The 24234-nt window shown below is 40.7% G+C and overlaps 1 protein-coding gene across 17 annotated transcripts in view; it reads left to right on the top strand.

Annotated features, from left to right (window-relative positions):
* CALN1 (calneuron 1) overlaps positions 1-24234 on the top strand; it is a 676810-nt gene that overhangs the window by 265904 nt on the left and 386672 nt on the right. The window contains exon 1 of one of the 17 annotated variants that reach the window (XM_055292963.2): positions 5497-5567. The exons of the other annotated variants lie outside the window; for them this stretch is intronic. The gene's annotated coding sequence lies outside the window, so the exon portion shown is untranslated. Of the gene's footprint in view, positions 1-5496; positions 5568-24234 lie in introns of those variants that run through there. 17 annotated transcript variants of the gene reach the window in all.

Genomic DNA, 24234 nt, shown 5'->3' with positions numbered 1-24234 from the left:
CAGCACTTTGGGAGGCCAAGGCGGGATGATAGTTTGAGCCCAGGAATTTGAGACCAGCCTGGACAACACAGTGAGACCTTCATCTCTACAAAAACAAAATAAAATAAAAATTAGCCGGGCTTGGTGATTTGTACCTGTAGTCCCAGCTACTCAAGAGGCTGAGATGGGGGATCACTTGAGCTCAGGGGTTCAAGGCTGCAGTGAGCTGTGATTGCACCACTGCATTCCGGCCTGGGTGACAGAGTAAGGCTGTCTTGGTTGGGCTGATTCCTCCCTAAGTACCTGCAGAATACTCAGATAATTCCTGAGGCCCCTTCGGAGCTCTGAGATAAATTCTAGTGTTTTCCTGCAAAGTGGAACATGAAAGTAGGAAGCAGTGGAAAAAGAACCAGAAAATCACCTATCACTTTTACAATAAATGCTATATGTTTACCTTTCCAGCTACGACAGAGGATACAAGGTAACATGATGTAATACTAATCAGAGCCAATCACTACTGAGTGCTTCCTATGTGCCAGAACTGTGTTAAGCACCTTAACTATGTTAACTGCTATACTGCTCACATAAATTATACACATAAAAATATAAACTCATAAATATGAAAATATAAATTCGTGTATTGCACATAGAATGCTTACAACATGAGAGAGGGTAGTATTACTGCCTGCATTTAAAGATGGGGAAACTGAGGCATGGAGGCATTACACAGTTGCTCAAGGCCACAGAGGTAGTAAGGGCTGGAGTCATGATTCAAACTTAGGCTGTCCAGGTCCACAGTCAATAAATGACGTGAAAGATAATGGCTCCAGATATGTCAATGTATTTGAAGACGACAATTGAAAAATTAACCATCATGCCAGGCTGTGCCTCCAGGGTCATCCCAGTGAAATAAGAGTTTAGAGGAAGGACAGATTATCATTTGCTGAGATTAGTCAAGGATGGGAAATAACCTGTACGGAGAACTTTGGCAAAGGTCTTGGAGAAGGTGGGATGCCCCCTGCTGATTGAGTAAATTCAATTTTCTTTAACTGGACTGTCGTCATATGGTCAATTTTTAATGATCATTTCCCCCTCCTCCTGCTTTGGATCCATGAAGCGACTTTACTAGAAAAAAAAAAAGTCAGTTTTTCTCTGTTCGAGGGTACTTTAGTTGCTAGGCAACCTATACCTCAAATTTGGGACTCATCTTTGACGCTAAGGACGGCATCCTGGCATACTGGACGTTCATAATTTACTTCCCAATTTACTTCCCAGAGAACATTAACATTTAAAAATGGACAGGCTATAAATGTGAGTTGCCCTGCATGTGTTTTTAAAATGGAAATCCTGATGAGTTTATTTCTCCGAGATGTCTTTTGCAACTTGCCTGTTTTGCAAATACATTCCGTCATGTATTCTTAATCAATTTGCACTGTGATTTGGCTAGTTAGCAAATGGAATTGCATTTCAGCGACCTCCTGTTTACACTCAGAAACCTCAGAGTCATCCTTTATTCCTCTTCTTCATGACTTCTCGCATTTTGGCAGTCACCAAGTCCTGTAAATTTCACCTTTCGAAAAGGTGAAGCTTTTCGAATGAATTTCTGTCTCCTTTTTTTCTACCTGGCAGGTTTAAGGGATACTTCTAGACTCTCATAATTTTTCATCTGGGCCACTGTAGATTTCTAACTCATCTTTTTGTTTTGACTTTTTCTCTCTTTTGGTCCATCTACCCTTTCCCCCTCCTTGCCTTCTTCTGTTATCTTTTAAAAAACATAGATCTCCAGCCTGGCCAATGTGATGAAACCCCATCTCTACTAAAAATACAAAAAATTAGCTGGGTGTGGTGGCGCACGCCTGTAATCCCAGCTACTTGGGAGACTGAGGCATGAAAATCGCTTGAACCAGGGAGGCGGAGGTTGCAGTGAGCTGAGATCGCCACTGCATTCCAGCCTGGGTGATAGAGTGAGGCTCTGTCTCAAAAACAAACAAACAAACAACAAACACCCCAAAAACAAACAAAAAAGCCCCATAGAGCTGACCATATTACTCTTGCTTGACAACTGGATGGTTCCTTTCGGTGTAATGACAACACGTAGACTCCTTTTCATAGCATTCAATGCCTTTACCACCTGGTCCTGTTCAACCTTCCTCTGCTACCTCTCAAGTATACTGTCTTCCAGCCACACAAAACCTGTCATTGTTGTCCATATAATTGTCACAACTTTGTGCCTTTGCAGAAGCTAGTCTTCCTGTCTAGAACGTCTTTTCTGTTTTTTTGTTTGTTTGTTTTACAACGTTGGTATAATTTTCGTCTTTTTTTTTTTTTTCATTTTTTGTTTTGTTGGAGACAGAGTTCGCTCTGTAATTCAGGCTGGAGTGCAGTGGCATGGTCTCGGCTCACCGCAACCTTCACCTCCCAGGTTCAAGCCATTCTCCCGCCTCAACCTCCCAAGTAGCTGGGACTACAGGTGTGCGCCACCACATCTAACTAATTTTTCTATTTTTTGTAGAGACAGGGTTTCACCATGTTGCCGAGGCTGGTCTCGAACTCCTGGCCTCAAGTAATCTGCCCTCCTCAGCCTCCTAAAGTGGTTGGATTACAGGTTTGAACTACTGCATCTGAAAAAATGAATTTCAGTCATTTCTTAAAAGCCCAACTGATATTTCCCTTCTTACAGATTTTTTTCAACCACATGCTCATCGCTATTCTGATGGCATTGTGAGAACACATCCCACTGTGTTATAGTTGTCTGGTAACACATTGCTCTTCCTAGACCAGCTTTTTTTTTTTCAGAGCATGACACACTTGATCAATGATGCACAGATACAGGACACTCTGCAGTGTGCAATGCTGAGTGATCCAGCTGCGTTTGTTCCCTGGTTTTCTGAATATTGAGATACACTGAGACCAGCGACATTGTAGGGCTCACCTTGAATCTCTTCTTATTTATTTCTTTAAGAAGCCTGTCATTTGCAATTATCCCTACTCTTCTCTAAGGCAAGCTATAAATGATTCATAACCAACTTCTAACCTAACCCTGAAGTGCAGGTGCACTAGAATGCTGTGTTTATAAACAGCTGCTCGAGTCTGTAATCCCATAATCACTGAACATGCTATACCTGTCTTTGTAATCCAGTTACTTTGGATAGTGCTGGTACATAGTATGGACCCAGTAAATGCTCATGATAGAGATATGTTGAATAGGCTGAATACTTGTGTTCTTATGGTCATTGTTATGTGGAAGTAAGTTTCGCTTTCATATAGTAATAGAGAAAAGTTATTGAAGTCGGCTGGGTGTGGTGGATCATGCCGGTAATCCCAGCACTTTGGGAGGCCAAGATGGACGGATCACGAGGTCAGGAGTTCGAGACCAGCCTGGCCAACATGGCGAAACCTTGACTCTACTAAAAATAGAAAAATTGGCCCGCATGGTGGCTCACATCTGTAATCCGAGCTACTCAGGAGGCTGAAGGAGGAGAATCGCTTGAACCTGGGGGCAGAGGTTGCAATGAGCCGAGACCATGCCATAGCACTCCAGCCTGGGCGACGGAGCAAGACTCTGCCTCAAAAAAAAAAAAAAAAAGTTATTGAAGTCCTTACTATGAGCTAGGCAGTGTGTGCTAAGTCCAAAGACTAATAGGTTATGTAAGAACTGGAGGCCACTCAGTGGAATGATTTAAGCAGTAAAAGAAATAATAAATGCAATTGGTAGCAACACATTAAAAATATATTCATATAACGTACATAAACATTTTACATATTTTATATATTGTATATTTGGAATATATACTATAAACTATATGTTTATAATATACATTTTATATGTTATATATATTGTAATGTGTTTCTAACAATACATACATATATAGACTTATTTCCATGGTACTTTAACATGGTAGGGGTAAAAGCTTATGGGGTACCAAATCTTTTTTTTTTTTTGAGATGGAGTTTCGCTCTGTTGCCCAGGCTGGAGTGCAGTGGCGTGATCTCGGCTCACTGCAACTTCCGCCTCCTGGGTTCAAGTGATTCTCCTGCCCCAGCCTCCCAAGTAGCTGGGATTACAGGCACCTGCACCACATCCAGCTAATTTTTGTATTTTTAGAAGAGATGGGGTTTCACCATGTTGGCCAGGCTGGTCTTGAATGCCTGACCTCAGGTGATCCGCCTTCCTCGGCCTCCCAAAGTGCTTGGATTATAGGTGTGAGCCACCATGCTTGGCCAGGTACCAAATTTTTACTCCAAAGATTGGCACTTAAAAAGCATAAACAAGCCAGGCATGATAGGTGGTAGGTGGTAGCCTTCAGCTATGTGGGAGGCTGAGGCTGGAGGTTCACTTGAGCCTGGGAGTTTGAGATTGCAGTGAGCTATGATGGTGCCACTGCACTCCAGCATGACCCACACTGTGAGATCCTGTCTCTAAAAAAAAAGGAAAAAAAGCATAAACAGTATTTCAGATAGCCCAAGTAACAGTAACCAGATAGCCCAAGTTGATTTAAAAAAAAAAAAAGGACACCTTCTGTATGAAAATGTCAATGAATAATTGTGGAAGAAATTATTGCACTTGGAAATCACCAGTTTGCCGCCAAGAATGAAATACGGTGTTTGCATCAAGCAAGGCTCTGTGATGAAAGAAACCATGAGATGAAAGGTTTATGGAGAACTTGACAATGCACATTTTGGGCTGTCACCCCCGAACCTGCTAGTTGTCACTATAGTTGGCATATCTAGGTAGGGTGGGGTCCTAGTACAACTTGAAACTCACAGCATCCCATATGAAGTTGTCTTCATGAAAAGCTGAATATGAATCTATTCAAAGCTCTAGGGCCAGCTTCCATTTACAAGAAATATGAGGGACAGAGAAACAAACTAAATGATACCCCAAGGGCTTCTGGATTGTGGGACAGTCTTCAGGACAGCTGACATGGTTTCTGTGACAAGTCAATGACTTGAAAAGAATGAGAAGCTGGGGAGGGTGGGGCACGTTAGAGACAAGCAACGTGTGCCTTGTTTGTATCCTGATATGGACAGATCATGTAAAATGACCTTTGTGAGACAATTAGGGAGGTGGGATCATGGATGAGATTTTTTTCATCCTGAGAACAGTGATTATGGGATTATAGACTCAAGTCTTTTGTTAATATGGGAACAGTATATGTCTTTTGTTAATATGAGTCAGTATATAACTTTTTTACATAGGAAAATGTTTTTTTTAATAGATGTGCATTGCAGTGCGTAGGGGTGAAATGACATGACGTCTGAGAAGTGCTTTAAAATATTTTAGCAAGAAAGGGAAAAGATGAAGCAAATGTGGCAAAATATTGCTAATTGTTGAATCTGAGTTATGGTTATATGGTGATTGATTTAGTTATTATCTGTCATTTTGAGCAAGTTTGAAAATTAGGTGGATATATGAAGTTATACATATATATGTACATACATGCATATATTCATATATATATATTATTTTCTTCTTCAGTTTTAATTTTCATGATGATAAGTTAAATAATCTGCCAGTGTATAATGAGACAAGATTCTCCATTAGAGAAAACTTGCTGGTTTTGGCTGATGGAAACTCCGGTGCAGACGTAAGTGTTTAGTGACACTTGCCTTAACCTGTTTGGTCTTTGGGGGCAGATGTATTTGCCAGCGCTAGCCATTACTCTAAGTCAAGATGGGAACAGTCAAAAAAATTGTTTGACATTTAAAAAAGAACTTTTAATCTCAAGCGTATTAGTCCTCATGCAAATGATGTTAATTACCCGTGAAACTTATTTAGCCTCTTAGAGCTGTCCTGGTTAGATGTATAAATAGAATGTTTTTCTTATCTACTTCCTTTTGTTACTGAATGCCCTTGGAAGGCGTAATACTGAATTTAAAGCATCTCTAATTCAGATCAACTTTTCACCCAATTAGTGTGAGATATGACTTCAACTAAAAAGTTGCTTCCATGTGAGAAAATATCTAAGTTTTACCTTTGCTAATTTTAGTCCAAAAAAATCACCAGTTTTCATTTAATATCTCGCTTGTTACAAAGGAAACCAAATGTTATTGGGGGTTAGCCTCTTAAAGTAAGCCATGATGCCTAAAGACCAAAAATACTGAAAACATGGAAAACCCAGACTTCAGACTTTTTCAAATAAACTTGATATAAAATACAAGAACAAAGCATTTCAAAATTTGCTGTTTATATTTCAATGGAGTCTAAATCTGACAAAATGACGTTTATAGTCCCTAATTGAAATAGACATCTATGATATGCATAAAAACGTTATCCAAGTGAAAAGTAAAGCGGGAGTTTGTCAAAGAACCTTTTCTTTCTTTCTTTTTTTTTTTTGACCTGGAGTCTCTCTCTGTCGCCTGGGCTGGAGTGCAATAGTGCGATCCCGGCTCACTGCAACCTCCGCCTCCCGAGTTCAAGCGATTCTCCTGCCTCAGTCTCCTGAGTAGCTGGGATTACAGGTGCCCGCCACCACGCCTGGCTAATTTTTGTCTTTTCAGTAGAGAGGGTTTCACCATGTTGGTCAGGCTGGTCTCGAGCTCCTGACCTCGTGATTCACCTACCTCGGCCTGCCAAAGTGCTGGGATTACAGGCGTGAGCCACTGCACCTGGCCCAAAGAACCCATTTTTTAAGTTAGCAATCACAGTGATTATGTATTGGATGTTACTCCATTCAACCTCTTGCACAAGTGCAGCCTTTTTCAACAGTGACACTTCCCATTGCCTTTTCTTTCTCAGAATTTCCCTTTAATGTCAAGCTGAAATAATTCTCCATGCTGAATTAGTCTCATCTGGATTTGTGGAAAGAGGTCTTCCTTCCTGTTTCTGACAGCACTATTGTTCAGAGTTTTATTCCTTTATGCAATACACATTGGGCCTTATTCTCCTTCTGAATTGCTTACGAATTTTTTTCCCCATTTTTCAGGATGTGATTTGAGCTGAATGCAAACACATCTTCCTCATCCTTTCAAATTGGGGCAGGTTAGATTAATGGTAATAAAAGGCCTCAGATTCAACTTCTACCAAATGAGCTCCTGCCTTGGCTCTTTGAGCAAGAGCACTTGGCTGGAAAACAGGTGGTTGGACTAGAGTGAGTTCTTTTTTTGTTGCCCTGGATCAGCACTGGGTGGAGGTGCTAAGGGACACGAACATGTTACAAAGGAGAATGCTAGAAGGGAAATAAGAAAGAGCAAATAGCTTGGTTGCCATTGTCCCTGGAGCCCTGTGGAATGACTCTTCAGAAGGGCCAAATCGCCACCAAATGTCCTTTTTTTTTTAAGATGGAGTCTTCGTCTGTCTCCCAGGCTGGAGTGAAGTGGTGCAATCTCAGCTCACTGCAGCTTCTGCCTCCCAGGTTCAAGTGATCTTCCTGTCTCAGCCTCCCAAGTAGCTGGGATTACAGGCATGCAGCACCACGCCCGGCTAATTTTTGTATTTTTAGTAGAGATGAGGTTTCACCTTGTTGGCAAGGCTGGTCTCAAACTCCTGACTTCATGTGATCTGCCCTTCTCAGCCTCCCCAAGTGCTGGGATTACAGGCATGAACCACATTGCCCGGCCCAAATGTCCTATTGTAACATAAAGCTTGGTGTAGAAAATAAGAACCCTGAGCTCTTTGAGAATAATCAAAAATTAATTAACAAAAACCCTGAGCTGTTGATCAGTCTCACATAGACCCTCTGGCCAGGCCTGCTTAAGAGTCATGACATAGCCCAGGATGTCTTATTTCTGTTTACCTTCCTTAAATCTGTCTCCTCCTCCTCCAAGTGTCCTCCTCTCTAAGTCAGGGTAAGCACTTGAAATAACAATAAGAAGGGGCTACACAGTCCAAGCAGGGGAGACAGTGTTCTGGTGCATCAGAATGCTCATGTGCTCATTGAATGAATGCATAAATGAATGAGTGAATGAGCTCTTGTAGCTCAACTGGTTTGTCATCACATTTAAGGATTACACCCACACATCCCTCCTCCTCACCGTTTCAGCAGGAGACGAAGGCTATGAGTTAGATGTAATACGAGGATGGCTTTGGGAGCCAGCACACCAGAAATTACAATAGGTGTTTCCACTCAGCCGCTACTGTTTGTGCTAACTTCAGACTAATTAGTCATTACAGGATGAGGTTTTGGAAGGGAGCAAGCCTAAAATTCATCCATCTTCAGTGTAAGTGTTCTTGGGCCAACAGAAAGAAGGGGATCTGGCACCAAATAGACAGGGTGGAAAATTCCTCTTCATTTCCATCCTGACATTTTAATTTTCTTTAGAGAAAATTGTCTGGGAAAGGGAGACTCTATTGAACTTTGGGCTTTCCTATGCTGTAGTAGGCTGTTCCTGCATCACTAGGAAGAAAGACCTGAAGATTGGTAATTTATAAAGAAGTTTAATTGGCTTATGGTTCTACAGGCTGTACATGAAGCACGATGCCTGCATCTGCTTCTGATGAGGCCTCAGGAAGCTTCCAATCATGGTGGGAAGGTGATGAGGAGCCAGCATGTTACATGGCGTGAGTGGGAGAAAGAGAGAGAGGGAGGAGGTGCCACAGACTTTTTAATAACCAGATCTCATTATCAAGGCCAGCACTAAGACATTCATGAGGGATCCGCCCCCATGACCCAAACACCTCCAAGCAGGCCTCACCTCCAACACTGGGAATCATATTTCAACAAGAGATTTGGAGGGGACAAACATCCAAACTCCATCATATGCCAACAGCAAACAGCAGGGAATGCCTAGTCTTGCAGAATTCTAGCATCTTCAGGTTGGAAGAGGCCTTACCTTTCCCACAAAGTTCTTCCAAAGCCCTGGTCTGTCTGTAAGAATTAAAGAAAGCGGAAAGAAACAGGAAAAGTAGCTTAACAGTCAAAGACAGGTTTATTTTGGAGAATAAACCTGAGAGGAGCTTCTGGCCAAGCTAGGTCAGAGGTGCTCTCTCTTACAGATTAAGAGTTTTTAAGGGTTCAGGGTGGAAGAGCTTATCACAGACTCTGAATGTTTCTGTGTCTCTTTGTCTTGCTTATTTGGGAGGGAGAGTTTTATGTCTGTTCCCATACATTTTTTGCAGTTGCAGGCATACCCTCTGAGTTTGCATTTGTTTTTTTTTTTTTTTTATTTTAGTGCACTTAAGAGGAAAGGAATATGCTTCTTAGGGCCCACTGTTTTACTGGGGCCCATTGTATGAGTGTGAAATTTGGTGGTTACCTAAGAGACTTTCCCTCTTCCTCTGTGCCTGAGCTGTTTTATTTGTGATTTACTGTCTGTTCTTTCAGGCTGCTTGTTGTTAGAAGCGAAGTAATTTCCTTGAAATGCATGAGGTTAGAAAGGGAGCTGGAACTTAAAGTGGTGGTGTTTGTTCTCACGAAGTTCCTCCAAAGCCCTGGTCTGCCTACTTCTCCATGAATACCTCCACTACCAAGGAATACCCTCTCCAGCGTGGCAGCCAGTTTTAGCTGTGGATTATTCTTCTGGTTAGGAAATTGTTCTCTATCCTCAGATGAAGTTTGCCATCTCCAAATTCCACCAGTGTGTTCTGGTCCTTGCAGTGAGGTTGTCTAGAAGCTGACTCTTGTATCTGATGGACATCTGAGGACAGTCATGATGCTCCTCAAGAATCTTCACTCGTGTCTCAGATTGCATGCTTTCTTACCCCACTTACTGTATTCTGAATTTGCTCTGGTTTATTCTTATTTAAAAAATGATTTGGCTCACTCCTGTAATTCCAGCACTTTGGGAGGCCGAGGTGGGCAGATCATGAGGTCAGGAGATTGAGACCATCCTGACTAACATGGTGAAACCCTGTCTCTACTAAAAATACAAAAAATTAGCTAGGTGTGGTGGCAGGCGCCTGTAGTCTCAGCTACTCTGGAGGCTGAGGCAGGAGAATGGTGTGAACCCGGGAGGCAGAGCTTGCAGTGAGCCAAGATTGCACCACTGCACTCCAGCCTGGGTGACAGAGCGAGACTCTGTCTCAAAAAAAAAAAATGATTATATTGAGGTATAGCTTACATACAATACACTGCACATATTTAAAGTGTGCAATTTGTTGAATTTTGACTAAGTATACACCTATAATACTACCACCCAATAAAGAGACCAAAGATTTCCATCACACCCCAAAATTCCGTGATAGTCCTTGCAATTCATTCCTTCCTCCATGCTCTCACCTTCCTGTCTCAAACTGATCCGCATTCTATCACTCAGTTCAGTTTTTGTTTTCTGAAATTTTATAGAAATGTGATAAGACAATATATACTCTTGTGTCTGGCTTCTTTCTCTTAGCATATTATTTTGAGATTCATCCGTGTTGCTCTGTATCTGTAGTTTGTTTTTTATTGTTGGGTGATACCGTATTGTGTGGTTATTCCACAATTTATTTATCCATCCACCTGTTGATGGACGTTTGTGTTTTTTGTTTAGCTAGTTTTTGACTATTATAAGTAATAGTCAAAAATGTAATAAAGCTTCTTTGAATGTTTTTATATAAATCTTCCTGTGGACATATGTTTCCATTTCTCTTGGGTAAATAGCTGTGAGTGAAATGGGTGGGTTGCATGATAGATGGATATTTGACTTTTTAAGAAATTGCCAAACTGTGTTTCAAAGTAGTTGTACTGTTTTGCACTCCCACCATTGGTGTATGAGAGTTCCAGTTGCTCCACATCCTTGCCAATCCTGATACTATGTCTGATTTTAACCATTCTGCTGCAGTGTGGTGGTATATAATTGTTGTTTCTATTTGCCTTTTCCAGATGACTAATGATGTGTATCTTTTCCTGTGTTTATTGGCTATTTGTATTTCTTCATTTTTGAAGCCTCTTGTATTTTTTAGCTATATAAATTCTTTATATATACTAGATAGAAGTCCTTTGTTTGCATGCATGTTGCAAATATATTCTCCCAGTCTGTGGTTTGCCTTTGTATTTTCTCAACAGTAGCCTTTAAAGACCAGACATTTTTATTTTTTATAAAGTTAGATGTATCAGTATTTCGTGTTACGATTCATACTTTTTGTGTGCTATCTAGATAATCTTTATTTCATGGTCACAGAGATTTCTTTTGTCTTTTGTTCCCAATGTTTTATAGTTTTTGTTTTTCTATTTAGATCTGTTATCAATTTTGAGTTCATTTTTACATACAAGATGAAAAAATGATTGTTTATTTTTTTCTCATGTGGATATCTAGGCATTCCAGCATCATTTATTAAAAACAAACAAAACCACCTTTCTTTTGCCACTGAATTACCTTAGCACCTTTGTAAAATATCCATTTATATGTATCTCTATTTCTTGACTCTGTATTCTGTTCCATTACCTAGAAGTCTGTCCTTTTGACTGGGCCTTCAAAATAAGTCTTGAGATCAGCTGCAGTTAAGTCCTTTAACTTTATTCTTGTAAACCATTGCTTTGGCTTTTTATAGCATTTAACCTTTGTATGTAAATTTTAGAATCCAAATTGTCAATGTCTGCATAAGTCTGGTTAAATTTTGATAGTAATTGCATTAACTCTGTAATCAATTGGGGAAATTAATCTCTTAACAATATGGAATATTTTAACCCATAAACATGATATATATATTCATTTAGGTCTTCCTTAAGGCCCAAATAACGTTAAATTATAACTTTCATCTTTGAGATTTTGTATAATTTTTGATTAGTTTTATTCATATGTACTTTATTTTTCTTTTTTCAATACTACTGCAGATGGAATTGATTTTTATAGCTTCATTTTTGTTCTCCTATATAGAAATAGAGCAATTTTTTTCATATAAACCTTGTATCCTATGACCTTGTTAAGTTTATTTATTCCTTTTGGAAATTGTTTTTGTAGATACCTTGTAAATTTCTGTACAAACATTCATCTGCAAATAAGGGATCATTTTACTTATTTTAAGATCTTTTAAAGAAAGAGATATTTATCTCTTTTTTTTCTTGCCTTATTGCAATGGCTAAGACCTACAGTACAGTGGTAAATAGAAATGGTAACAGTGGACATCTTTGCTTTGTGCTTTGTCCTCAATTTTAGGGGGGAAGTCTTCAGTCTTTCACTGTCAAGGATGATGTGAGATACAGGTCTTTCATATATAACGGATTTTATCAGACTGAGGAAATTACCCACTATTTCTAATTTGCTGAGAGATTATACCATGAATAGTTGTTAAATTTTGTCAAGTACTTTTTTCTACAGTCATTGAAATAGTCATAAGTATTTTCAACTTACTCAGTTGAGGTAGTGAATTATCTCTTTTTAAAAAAATGTTGAACCAGGCTTGCATTCCTGGAATAAACCCTACTTAGTCATGATGTGTTATATGCCTTTTGATATATTTCTGTAGATTACTGGTTTAATTTGCTAATACTGTAATAAGGATTTCGGCATCTTTGTTCACTAGTTATTGGTCTGGAGTTTTCTTTTCTTATCATTGCTTTGTCTGCTTTTTGGTCCATTTCACTCTTGAACACAAAGTATCAGGGCTAGGCAAGACTGACTAGTGAGCCTTCTGGCTCTAAGTCTTCTCCATCACTGGTTGCTGTGAAGGAGGGACAAATGGTCTGAATGTGACTGAGAAGGTATCAAAGCACTCCCTGGTAGACATCTCATGCATCTTTGTGGCATCTTCTCAGGCAAGGATGACTTCATTTTTACTCTTGAAAAGCCTTGAAAAACTAAGAGGTGGACAGGGAGTCTGAACAATGGCTGTTAAAAACTCAGACTGTTTGGTTCAACTTTTCCACAGGTTCCATGGCTCTTGCTTAGTCACAATCAGGCTGGACCCCATGGGTCTGTTCCCTGGTGGATTACTCTTTTGTTGATGAGCCTGTTTGTGACAATGGCAAAAAGAGATAATTGCAAAAGGACCAGCAGATAGAGATGTTGCTGGGATGTTTCCTGCTTTCATCAGTTCTCATCATGGTTCTGGCTGTGCTACTTGATCGCTACATGACCTGTGATCTTTCTGGACCCCAGTTTCTTTGCCTTTAAAATGGGATGGCGACACATTACTTGAAAGGTTGTAAGAATCAAAGATGGGTGTGTGTGTGGATCTGTGTGTGTGTGTAAATGGTAAACATTATTACTATTTCAAATATTTAAATGCTGTGATCCTTAGTTTACTGATCTCTAAAATAAATATAATAATATGTAAAATGAGGAGGATCCCACAGTATTGTTTTCCAGCTAAAAATAAATGAACAGGACCTAGTACAAAGATCTTCAAAAATCTCTTTTTTTTCTCTCCTCTCCTACTTCACATTTTAGTCCTGGATGTGGGCCTCTTTTTTTGCAGGTGAACAAGTTTGTACTGAGAACATACGAGGCTAAATAATACAGGTTTTCAGATGTTTTTCCTTCATTGATTTATTTGTTCATTTGTCAGCCATTTATTACAAATCATTTCTATATCAGTCACCATGCATTTTAGGAATTTTTAATTTTTATTTTTTTAAGAAAAATGGGGTCTCACTATGTTGGCCAGGCTGGTCTCAAACTCCTGCCTCAACCGTCCTCCTCTCTGAGCCTGTCAAGATGCTGGAATTATAGGTGTGTGCCACCACGCCTGGCTACACGTTTTAGGAATGTATTTTAAAAGACTGATTATTTGGAGGTGTAGAGCAAATACCCAAGTCCTTGGCTTTCAAGTTGGATTTGATTGGAAGTCAGCTTATTTTTTAGGGATGAAAAGTTTAAACCAGCCAATACCTAATTTTGACTCTGTGAAATCTTTTTTTTGTTTTGTTTTGAGACTGAATCTCACTCTGTCACCCAGGCTGGAGTGCAGTAGTGCAATCTGGCTCACTGCAACCTTGAACTCTCAAGGGCTTAAGCTATCCTCCCACCTCAGCCCCACGAGTAGTTGGGATTACAGGCATACACCACCATGCCCAGCTAATTTTTGTATATTTTGTAACACAGAGTCTTGCCATGTTGCCCACGCTGGTCTTAAAAACTCCTGGACTCACGCAATCCACCTGCCTTGGCCTCCCAAATTGCTGGAATTACAGGCGTGAGCCACCATGCCTGTCTGACTCTGTGGAATCATATTCATTGTTCAGCATCCTGTTTAAAAGTACCCACAAATATGAGTTTCTAGTGCTTAATTCAATTCATCTCAAATCTATGGTGGAATATAGCAATTAACTGGTCTCTCTCTCTGAATGACTTTGCTAAAAAAATCTGGTTTCTTAGTTGTTTTGAAACTTTGATACAAAGACATGACAATGACAGATGACCTAAATTAGGCAGAGAATGACTCAGGAACCCCATCTTGGAGCTTAGGATGTAGCACTCTCTTTTTGTGTGTGCCCGATGTTCTCTGTTCTCTGGAATAAGGTAGGGGCAATGCCACTGGCCCTAACATCCAGGTTGAAATTCCTGCGACTTTAACCAAGTTATGTAAAAATGGTCATTCACTTCTTTTTTATCTTTTTGAAGATTGTTTTGCAAGTGGTTGCAGCTGCTGCTCATCTGGTTGGCTTACAGAGGACCTTGTCACAATCGAAGACTGAATGGCGATTGCTAAAAATGAATAGGAAATGCTTTCTAAAGTAGCATCAGAGTCATTAAGGCCGTAAATAGACAAGAGAGTAGAACTAAATGCCAGCAAAAGAAAGAGAGAGGTAGCCAGGCACGATGGCGCACACCTGTAGTCCCAGCCACTTGAAGGGTTGAGCAGGATCACATGAGGCTAGGAGCTTGAGATCAGCCTGGACAACATAGCAAGATCCTGTCTCTACAAAATGTAAAAAGAAAAAATAATTAGCTGAGGCATGTCCTAGTTACTTGGGAGGGAGGATTGCTTGAGCCTAGGAGTTCCAGGCTGCAGTGAGCTATGATTGTACACCATTGCACTCCAGCCTGGGTGACAGAGTGTGATCCTGTCTCTAAAAAAATAACAATAAAAATTGGCTGGGTGAGGTGTCTCATGCCTGTAATCCCAGTGCTTTGGGAGGCCAAGGCAGGTGGATCACCTGAGGTCAGGAGTTCAAGACCAGCCTGGCCAACATGGCGAAACCCTGTCTCTACTAAAAAAATACAAAAACTAGCCGGGTGTGGTGCTGGGCACCTGTAATCCTAGCCACTGGGGAGGCTGAGGCAGGGAGAATTGCTTGAACCCGGGAGGTGGAAGTTGCAGTGAGCCGAGATCGCACGATTGTACTCCAGCCTGGGTGACACAGCGAGACTTTGTCTTGGGGAAAAAAAAAAAAAAAAGAAAAAGAAAATAACAATAAAAATTAAAGCCTTAGGGGGAGAATGAGGGTATAAGCAAGAGGCAAGGCTGCGCGGTGGCTCAAGCCTGTAACCCCAGCACTTTGAGAGGCTGAGGCAAAAAAATCACCTGAGGCTAGGAATTCAGGACCAGCCTGGGCAACACAAAAAGACTCTGTATCTGAAAAAAAAAAAAAAAAGAAAAGAAATTAGCTGGGTGTGGTGGCATGCACCCGTAGTCCTAGCTACTTGGGAAACTGAGACAGGAGAATCACTTGAGCCCAGGAGCTCGAGGCTGCAGTGAGGTATGATCACACCGCTGTACTCCAACCTGGGTGACAGAGTGAGGCTCTGTCTCCAAACCAAAAACAAAACCATAAAAACTAACAAAGCAAAAAGATAAAAACAAGAGGCAAGTGAGGGCCAAGGAGAGTACATGAAAAATTTTACTTTTTTGGAGCTTTTTTTTTCTCTTTTAAGTTCTTTTTATATGGTGCAGTGAGAGTTCTGGTCCTTCATTTAATACTTATTTATCTCCTGCCACATCAAGTATGCGTAAATGTAGGGAAGAAGGCGATAAAGAAATAAATAGGGCTAGATGTGGTGGCTCATGCCTGAAGTCCCAGCACTTTGGGAGGCCAAGGCGGGCAGATCACCTGAGGTCAGGAGTTCGAGACCAGCCTAGTCAACATGGTAAAATCCCGTCTCTACTAAAAATACAAAAATTAGCTGAGCGTGTTGGGGGGCACCTGTAATCCCAGCTACTCGGGAGGCTGAGGCAGGAGAATCGCTTGAACCTGGGAGGCGGAGGTTGCAATGAGCCGCAATGTCATCACTGCACTGTAGCCTGGTTGACAAGAGTGAAACTCCGTCTCAAAAAAAAAAAAAAAAAAAAAAAAAAGGAATAAGCAGGCATCCTTGAAGTATTTCTCAGAAAGGGGACACAAAACTTACTGCCATGAAACTGGCAGAGGAAGGGTAGTATGACAAATTGTATTGACAGCTTATAACAAATAAAATTATGATAATAGACTGAACTAGACTGCACAAGAGTCAGAACACTGTCTCTTTTACTTTTTTAGTTACAGTCTATAAATCCAGTTGTGAAAATATATTGGAAGAGACAGATGGGTGCCATGTCTAGCTTCACACAAACATTATAAATAAAACATTTCTTGTAATGCTTGGAATTTTGCTTGGTGCATTTTAAAAGATCCACATTTTAAAGCCCTGAGCTGTAGATTCATTAGAAAATGTAACTTTACTACTGATGCCAAACATAAATACGTATCCATGCAATTTTCTGCATCTTGAATAACTTTTAAAAAAATTTATTCACAGTCTAGTTCACAAATAATCAACCTTTGATTCTCCACCCTACAGATTATAGATCTTTAGATTGTCTATGTGAATATTTCAAACTAAGATCCTCTTCCCAAGTTGTTTATTTTCTTTTTTTTTTTTTTTTGCCTGTTTGCAAAAATTAAGTATGTGTTGAGAAAATGTAAATGAATTTTAATGCTAGCTTCAGGGGAGAAATAATTTTGAAGCGTAATTTTGCTATTAGAGACAACCCAAAACAAGCCATCACTCTGTCCCTGAGTCAGTTAAACATAGTTTCTGGCCATTAAAATAGATTGCATACATTTGACAACAAATTCACATCTTGCCCAGGCAATAATTCCTTTATTAAGTTCACAGCTATTGTATAAGCTTGTTGAGAGTGGTTAGGAAGTTATCTTTATTAGCAGAATTCTATCTTCTGTATCCTGCTTTGACTATTTCTGCCAAGTCTTTGGAGCTTGGGATAATCAATTGCTGTCGCTCTCTTGACATGACTGTGATGTTTCATAAATATTCCATGAATTGTTACAAATCCAGCCAAATTACTTCAGCCAAACTGAATAGGTTGGAAATTAGGATGTTTGATGTCAAGTGCACCCTACAAATAATTTTCTCCAACATCTGTCTTTAAGGGAAGAAAAACCATCTCAGAGATATTAAGTGATTCTTCAAATTCACAGAACATGTGACTAGCAGTGTGAAGAGTAGAACATAGCTGGGCACGGTGGCTCATGCCTGTAATCCCAACACTTTGGGAGGCTGAGGAGGGTGGATCACTTGAGGTCAGGAGTTCAAGACCAGCCTGGCCAACATGGTGAAACCTCGTCTCTACTAAAATTACAAAAATTAGCTGAGCATGGTGGTGGGCTCCTGTAGTCCCAGCTGCTGGGGAGGCTGAGGCAGCAGAATTGCTTGAACCTGGGAGGCAGAGGTTGTAGTGAGCCTAGACCGCACTACTGTATTCCAAGCTGGGCGATAGAGAAAGACGCTGTAAAACAAAAACAAAACCAACGACAAAAAAGAAACTAGAATGTTAGTCTACTGATTCTCAGTCTACTACTGTTTTCTCTTTACACAATTTGGGTAGCAGCCCCACATACTTGGTTGACCCAACATGCCTACTGGTATTGTTTCTCAGCAGCATTGCGGTGCAAGGGTTTCCATCTGAATTAATAACACAATGCATGTAAATTACTTAGAACCTAGAAAGCCATCAATGAACGTTAACAATTCTTATTTTACTTCTTCCCCTTCTTTTATTATTAACTGCTTTATTTTTGCCTTGGTATTTTCTTTTCTTTTTTTTTTTTTTTTTTCCTTGAGACAGGGTCTTGCTGTGTCACCAAGGCTGGAGTGCAGTGGCATGATCTCGGCTCACTACAACCTTCACCTTCCCAGTTTAAGCAATTCTAATTCCTCAGCTTCCAAAGTAGCTGAGACTACAGGTGCATGCCACCACCACGCCAGGCTAATTTTTGTATTTGTAGTAGAGATGGGGTTTCACCATGTTGCCCAAGCTGGTCTTGAACTCCTGGCCTCAAATGATCCACCCACCTCGGCCTCCCAAAGTGCTGGGATTACTGGCATAAGCCACCACCGCACCTGGCCTACCTTGGCATTTTTATGCTAGAGGTAGCCAACAAGTAAACTCTGATCTATTCATAGCCTTCGAAGAATGCGTGGTATATTTACATAATCCGTTTGCCACTCCACTCTGTTTCCCATCTTTTGCTCTTATTTGTTAGGACTCTTAGGTAGGAGGGAGACAGTTGTTAGTTTTATCAATTAGGAATGCATTTTGTAGCAAGTAATAGAAATATTGAACAGTGGCTTGTCACAAAGACAATGATTGCTCACTTAATAAGAAGTTTCACCTTGGTGTGTTGGCTCATGCCTGTGATCCCAGCACTTTGAGGGGGCTGAGGTGGAAGGATCACTTGAGACCAGGAGTTCAAGACCAGCCTGGGCAACACCGTTGCGACACCTGCAAGACTGTGATAGGCATGGTGGCTCATAGGAGACCAGGAGTTCAAGACCAGCCTGGGCATCACCGTTGCAAGACACGGCAAGACCGTGATAGGCATGATGGCTCATACTTGTAGTCCCAGATACTCTAGAGGCTGAAGTAGGAGGATTGCTTGAGCCTAGGAGTTAGAGGCTGCAGTGAGCTATGATCATGCCACTGTACTCCAGCTTGGGTAACAGCGAGAACCTGTCTCAAAAACAAACAAACAAACAAACAAACAAAAACAGAAACTTGAACCAGGGCAAAACACCTTCACCTCCTGAGACACTCTTTATTTGAAAATATAACCTTTCTTCTAATGTTTTTATTAGCCAGGACTGTAATACATGGCTAGTGCTCACTGCAAGTGAGGCTGGAACAGTGAATGTTTAGTTTTCTAGCCTCTGTAGCAAAGCATGAGAAAGGAGAAGGAGGTTCGGAAAATTGGTGGGTCAGCCACCTAAAAAGGTCTATTACACAATTTGGGTAGCAGCCCCACATATTTGGTTGATCCTAACATGCCTACTGGTACAGTTTCTTGGCAACATCATGGTTCAGGGGTTTCCATCTGAATTGATAAAATGCAATGCAATGCATATAAATTGTTTAACCTGGCTACCTGGCATTACAAACACAATTCATTTCCTTCTTCCCTGCATTTTATCTAGTATACACTCAACCTTCCACAAGGAGACGGCCCTCATGGCTAAAGTGTTATTTATTTCTGGGCAATTCTAAATGCTAGTATCATGGATAAAGATATTATTTAGGCTCCATTTTTAAAATTTGATAATTCTTTTCCCTTCCCATTTTCGCTTTTGTTTGTTTGTTTGTTGTTGTTGTTGTGGGAGACAGAGTTTGGCCTATTGGCCAGGCTGGAGTGCAGTGGTGTGATCTCAACTTGCTGCATCCTGTGCCTCCTGGGTTTAAGCGATCCTCCTGGGTTTAAGTGATTCTCCTGTCTCAGCCTCCTGAGTAGCTCGGGTGCTGGGATTACAGGCATGCACCACCATGCCTGGTTAATTTATTGTATTTTTAGTAGGAATGCAGTTTCACCATGTTGGCCAGGCTGTTCTCAAACTCATGACCTCAAGTGATCTGCCCGCCTCGGCCTCTCAAAGTGCTAAGATTACAGAAGCCAGTCACCACGCCTGGCCGCCACTTCTAGTTTCTACCATCCTTCTTACACCTGAATGTATGGGCAGTTGCCTTGAAGAAATTTGAAACAGTAGGTTCTGGGTTCTGGTGGGCAGATACCATGCTGAACTTGTTCTTTGCTACCAGGATCTTTAATCTTATATCTTGGTAAAACATCTGCTTCCTTGTTTACACTTTAAAATTTACGGTTTAGAAGCAGTGAAATGCATAGGCCTTTGGTGCACAATTTGATGGATTTGGTAAATGTATATGCCTATGTAACCACTTAAAAGTATATACTTGGCTGGGTGCAGTGGCTTATGCCTGTAATCCCAGGACTTTGGAAGACTGAGCCAGGAGGATCCCTTGAGGCCAGGAGTCTGAGGTCAGTTTGGGCAACATAGCGAGACCCTGTCTCTACAAAAAACAAACAAAAACCCTAAAAAAAACACCCAAATTAAAAAATTAGCCAGGCATGGTGGTACACACCTGTATTCCCAGCTACTCAGGAGGCTGAGGTGGGAGGAGAAATTCAAGGTTACAATGAACCATGATCATGTCACTGCCCTCCAGCCTGGGTGACAGAGGGAGACCCTATCTCTGAAACAAATACACAAAAAATGTATATACTCATGTAACCATGTTTCTGGGCTGCCATCACAAAGTGTACTATGAACTGAGTGGCTTAAAACAGTGTCAGTTTATTTTCTCACAGTTCTAGAGGATGGATGTTTGAAATGAAGATGTCAGCTGGGCTGTGGTTCCTCTAACACCTGTAGGGAGAACGTTCTACTTTCTTGCCTCTTTCTGTCTTCTAGTGGTTTTCAGCAATCTTTGCCATTCATTGGCGTATGAGTATAATTCCAATTTCTGCCCTTATTATCACATGGCATTCTTCCTATGTGTCTCTGTCGTCGTCGTCTTTTTTTTTTTTTGACATAGTTTTGCTCTTGTCACGCAGGCTGGAGTGCAGTGGCGTGATCTTGGCTCCCAGGTTCAAGTAATTCCTCTGCCTCAGCCTCCAGAGTGGCTAGGATTATAAGCATGTGCCACCATGCCCGGCTAATTTTTGTATTTTTAGTAGAGATGAGGTTTTGCCATGTTGGCCAAGCTAGTCTTGAACTCCTCACCTCAGGTGACCTGCCCACCTTGGCCTCCCTAAGTGCTGGGATTACAGGCATGAGCCACTGCACCTGGTCCATATGGCCATCTTCTTAAAAGGATACAAGTTGTTGGATTAGAGTCCATCCTACTCCATTTTTTCTCTCTCTTTGATGTGTATAGGTTTCTTCTTTCTTGATCTTTTATCTCCTTTCTTTACATTTTTTCTTTCTTTCTTCTTTTTGCCTTTATCTTGTTTGTGGTAGTCTGATCATGGATTCATCAGGAAGCCTGGGAAATCTTCACTTGTTATATATTCAAATATTTCTTCTTTTATGTTGTCTTCCCTTTTGGATTTTCATTACATGTATGTCAAATCTCTCATTGTCTCACAGGTCACTGAATCTCTATCAATATTTTTCTGTATCTTTTTCTTTCTGTTCTTCAGATTGGATGATTTCTATTGATCTGTCTTCAAATTCATTGATTCTTCTGCCATCTCTAATCTTCTGTTAAGCCCATGCAGTGAAATTTTTATTACTGATATTGTACTGTTTAGTTCTAGAATTTTTATTCAGTTCATTGTAATAGTTTTTGTTTCTCTGCAGAGGTTCTCCATCTAGTCACCTATTAGGATATATTTTCCTCTGAGTCTTTAAACTTCATTTTAATTGCTCTTTTAAAGTCCTTATCTGCCAATTTCAATATTGAGTCATCTTGGGGTCTGTTTCTGTTGACTGTGTTTTCCACTATGTGACATGTTTTTCTGTTTATTTTTTTTCATCTCCAATAATTTTTTTTGTTTTAGTACATTGTGGATAATGCCTTGTAAAGAATCTTGATTATGCTCTTTTTCTTGAATAATGTTGTTTTTATTCTCAAAAGCAGTTATCTTCCAATCACCTTGACTTTATAGAAGTTTGTTTTTATGCTCTTTTATGGCATTTTTCAATTTTGTCCTTGATTGTAGGATGAACCCCTCAGTTTTGGGATTTAGTTTTTATTTCAAGGGACTAGCCCTTCTAGTTTCAATTGAAATTCCAAACGTTTTACCAATCTCTGTAATTTGACAAGATTTGAACTCCAAACTCTGTCTCTCCAGCCTCTATGGAGGGCAGCAGCTGAAATCTCTGCTCAGCACTTTCAGCATTCTGGCAATTCTGTCCCCTTGTGCTCCTGTGCCTGAGCAGTTCAGAGGTCAGCTGTGGATTTGAAAGGCTTTGCCCTGTGCAGCTCTCTCCTTTCTGGAATATTTCCTTTCTATTTTTAACTCTTCTGGCAGCCCCAAACTTTGTATCTGACACCTTGATCCATTAAGACTTTAAGTTATCCTTAATTTCTAACCACCTCATGGTTCATACAGAGGAGTATCTTCAGAAGAAAAGCCATATAAACATGTATGTATCCTCTTTGTTTGTTTTTGTTTTTTTGTTTTGAGACAGAGTCTTGTTCTGTTTCCCAAGGTGGAGTATAGTGGCGTGATCTTGGCTCGCTGCAATCTCTGCCTCCCAGGCTCAAGTGATTCTTTTGCCTCAGCCTCCTGAGTAGCTGGGATTACAGGCATGCACCACCATGCCTGGCTAATTATTTTTGTATTTTTAGTAGAAATGGGGTTTCACCGTGTTGCCCAGGTTGATCTCAAACTCCTGTCCTCAAGTGATCTGCCCACCTTGGCCTCCCAAAGTGCCAGGACCACAGCCATGAGCCACCGCGCCTGGCCCATATATCCTCTTTTTTTTTTTTTTTTTAACCCCGAAGATTCTGGTCCCCTTCACTTTCTATCTGCTTTTGGCCACCATCCTGTGCCTTCACATATTTATTTTCCATATTTTGTTTAGAATTTATTGCTGTTATCTGTAGGAAGGTTAGTCTGATAAAAGCTACTCTGCCATTACTGAAACCAATACTTTCTGCCAACTACTTTTATATATTTAACTTAGGGCACAGAAATTGGCTCTTAAGACTCAAGGTAATAGATTGTGACTCTCAGTGAATTTTGTTTCCAAGTGGAAGGCAGAGAGAGCCTCTAGTAGCAAAGATGTAATTTATTCTTTCTCTGCTGTAACATCAGTTACCTCTAATCTGAGTTTGTCTCTCTCTTATAGAATGTTGTTGAAAACTTCTAGAAGGAACTGACATATACCAAAATCCTAATATATATATATAAAATATTATATGATTCAGTTCCTAGATTTGCCTCCATGACATTACAAGAATCACCAACTTTTTTTCTTTTTTTCTTCAAGTTTTGTTTTAAGCTCAGGACTACATGTGCAGGATATGCAGGTTTGTTACATAGGTGAGCATGTGTTACGGTGGTTTGCTGCACCTAGATATTAAGCCCAGCATCCATCAGCTATTCTTCCGGATGCTCTCCCTCTTCCCACCCGCCACTGCCCCCTACAGGCCCCCGTGTGTGTTGCTCCCCTCCCCGTGTCCCTGTCTTCTCATCATTCACCTCCCACTTATAAGTGAGAACATGCGGTACAAGAATCGCCAACTTTCTAGTTCAGAATAGTTGAGTCTTCTTTGCCCAGCATTCTACCTCCTTCAGGCAGAGAGTTCCACATTTTAGGGTCTATTGCCTCCAGCCACCATTTTAGGTACCAAATTCTAGATAATTTAGGATATATTTAGCTGTAAGTAAACAAATCAAGTGCCTTAAGCAAATAGAATTTTTTTGTCATTGTTTTATATGAGAAATCTGGGGCAGAAAGTCACTACCTTGGATTCAACTGATTCATGACACCATTTAGGCCTCTTTCCATCCTTCTCCACCTTATTCTTCTTTAGAAAGGAGAATTGACAGGGCTGGGTGATTATCACTGAAAGTGAAAGAGGTAGATATTTCTGAAGTCCGTGACCTCCAGCTCAACAGGTAGACCATTAATCACCGTGTCAGGGAATACAGAAAGATGTGGACAATTTGGAGATTCCCTTGAGATTTCCCAAGTGAAGGCAGGGAATCCTCCTTATGTCATCCTTTTATTTATTGAGTTAGTTAGTTTGCGTTTCTCCTCATGGTCACAAAATGGCTGTTGAAGCTCCTGCCATGGTGACCTGACTCTGTAGAGGGGGGAGGGAGAAGGGACATGGAGGGACCAGCTCTGTCTGCCTTTTTCATCAGAAAAGCACAAGGTATCCCAGAAGCTCCCTGCCAGCTTCTGTTTAACTTGGTTAGGTTTCATTGACCAAGATTGAGTTCCGTGGTTATCCCTTCAAACAAAGGAGGCTGGGAAGTGAGTATTTGACTTCTCTTAGCTTTCCATCAAGTATGGAAGGAAGATGTTGGGAATGGTTGCAGGGCTAGCTTGGGGACAGTGCTGCAGCAGCCATCGTGCTGGTAGCCTTTCTCCATGCAGGGGCTTGCCATCAGCAAAGTGCCCCTCCCAGGCCTCAGAATGTCAGGCTAGAGGGAGCTGAGATTCTAAGATAAGCTGAGATAATGAGTAGCTCCTTATTATAGCAGAGCT

This window comes from Symphalangus syndactylus, chromosome 9 (genome assembly GCF_028878055.3).
Source record: "Symphalangus syndactylus isolate Jambi chromosome 9, NHGRI_mSymSyn1-v2.1_pri, whole genome shotgun sequence".
Taxonomy (NCBI): domain Eukaryota; kingdom Metazoa; phylum Chordata; class Mammalia; order Primates; family Hylobatidae; genus Symphalangus; species Symphalangus syndactylus.
The sequence above is the reverse complement of the archived record's forward strand: the minus strand, read 5'-3'. Positions and strand labels throughout refer to the sequence as shown.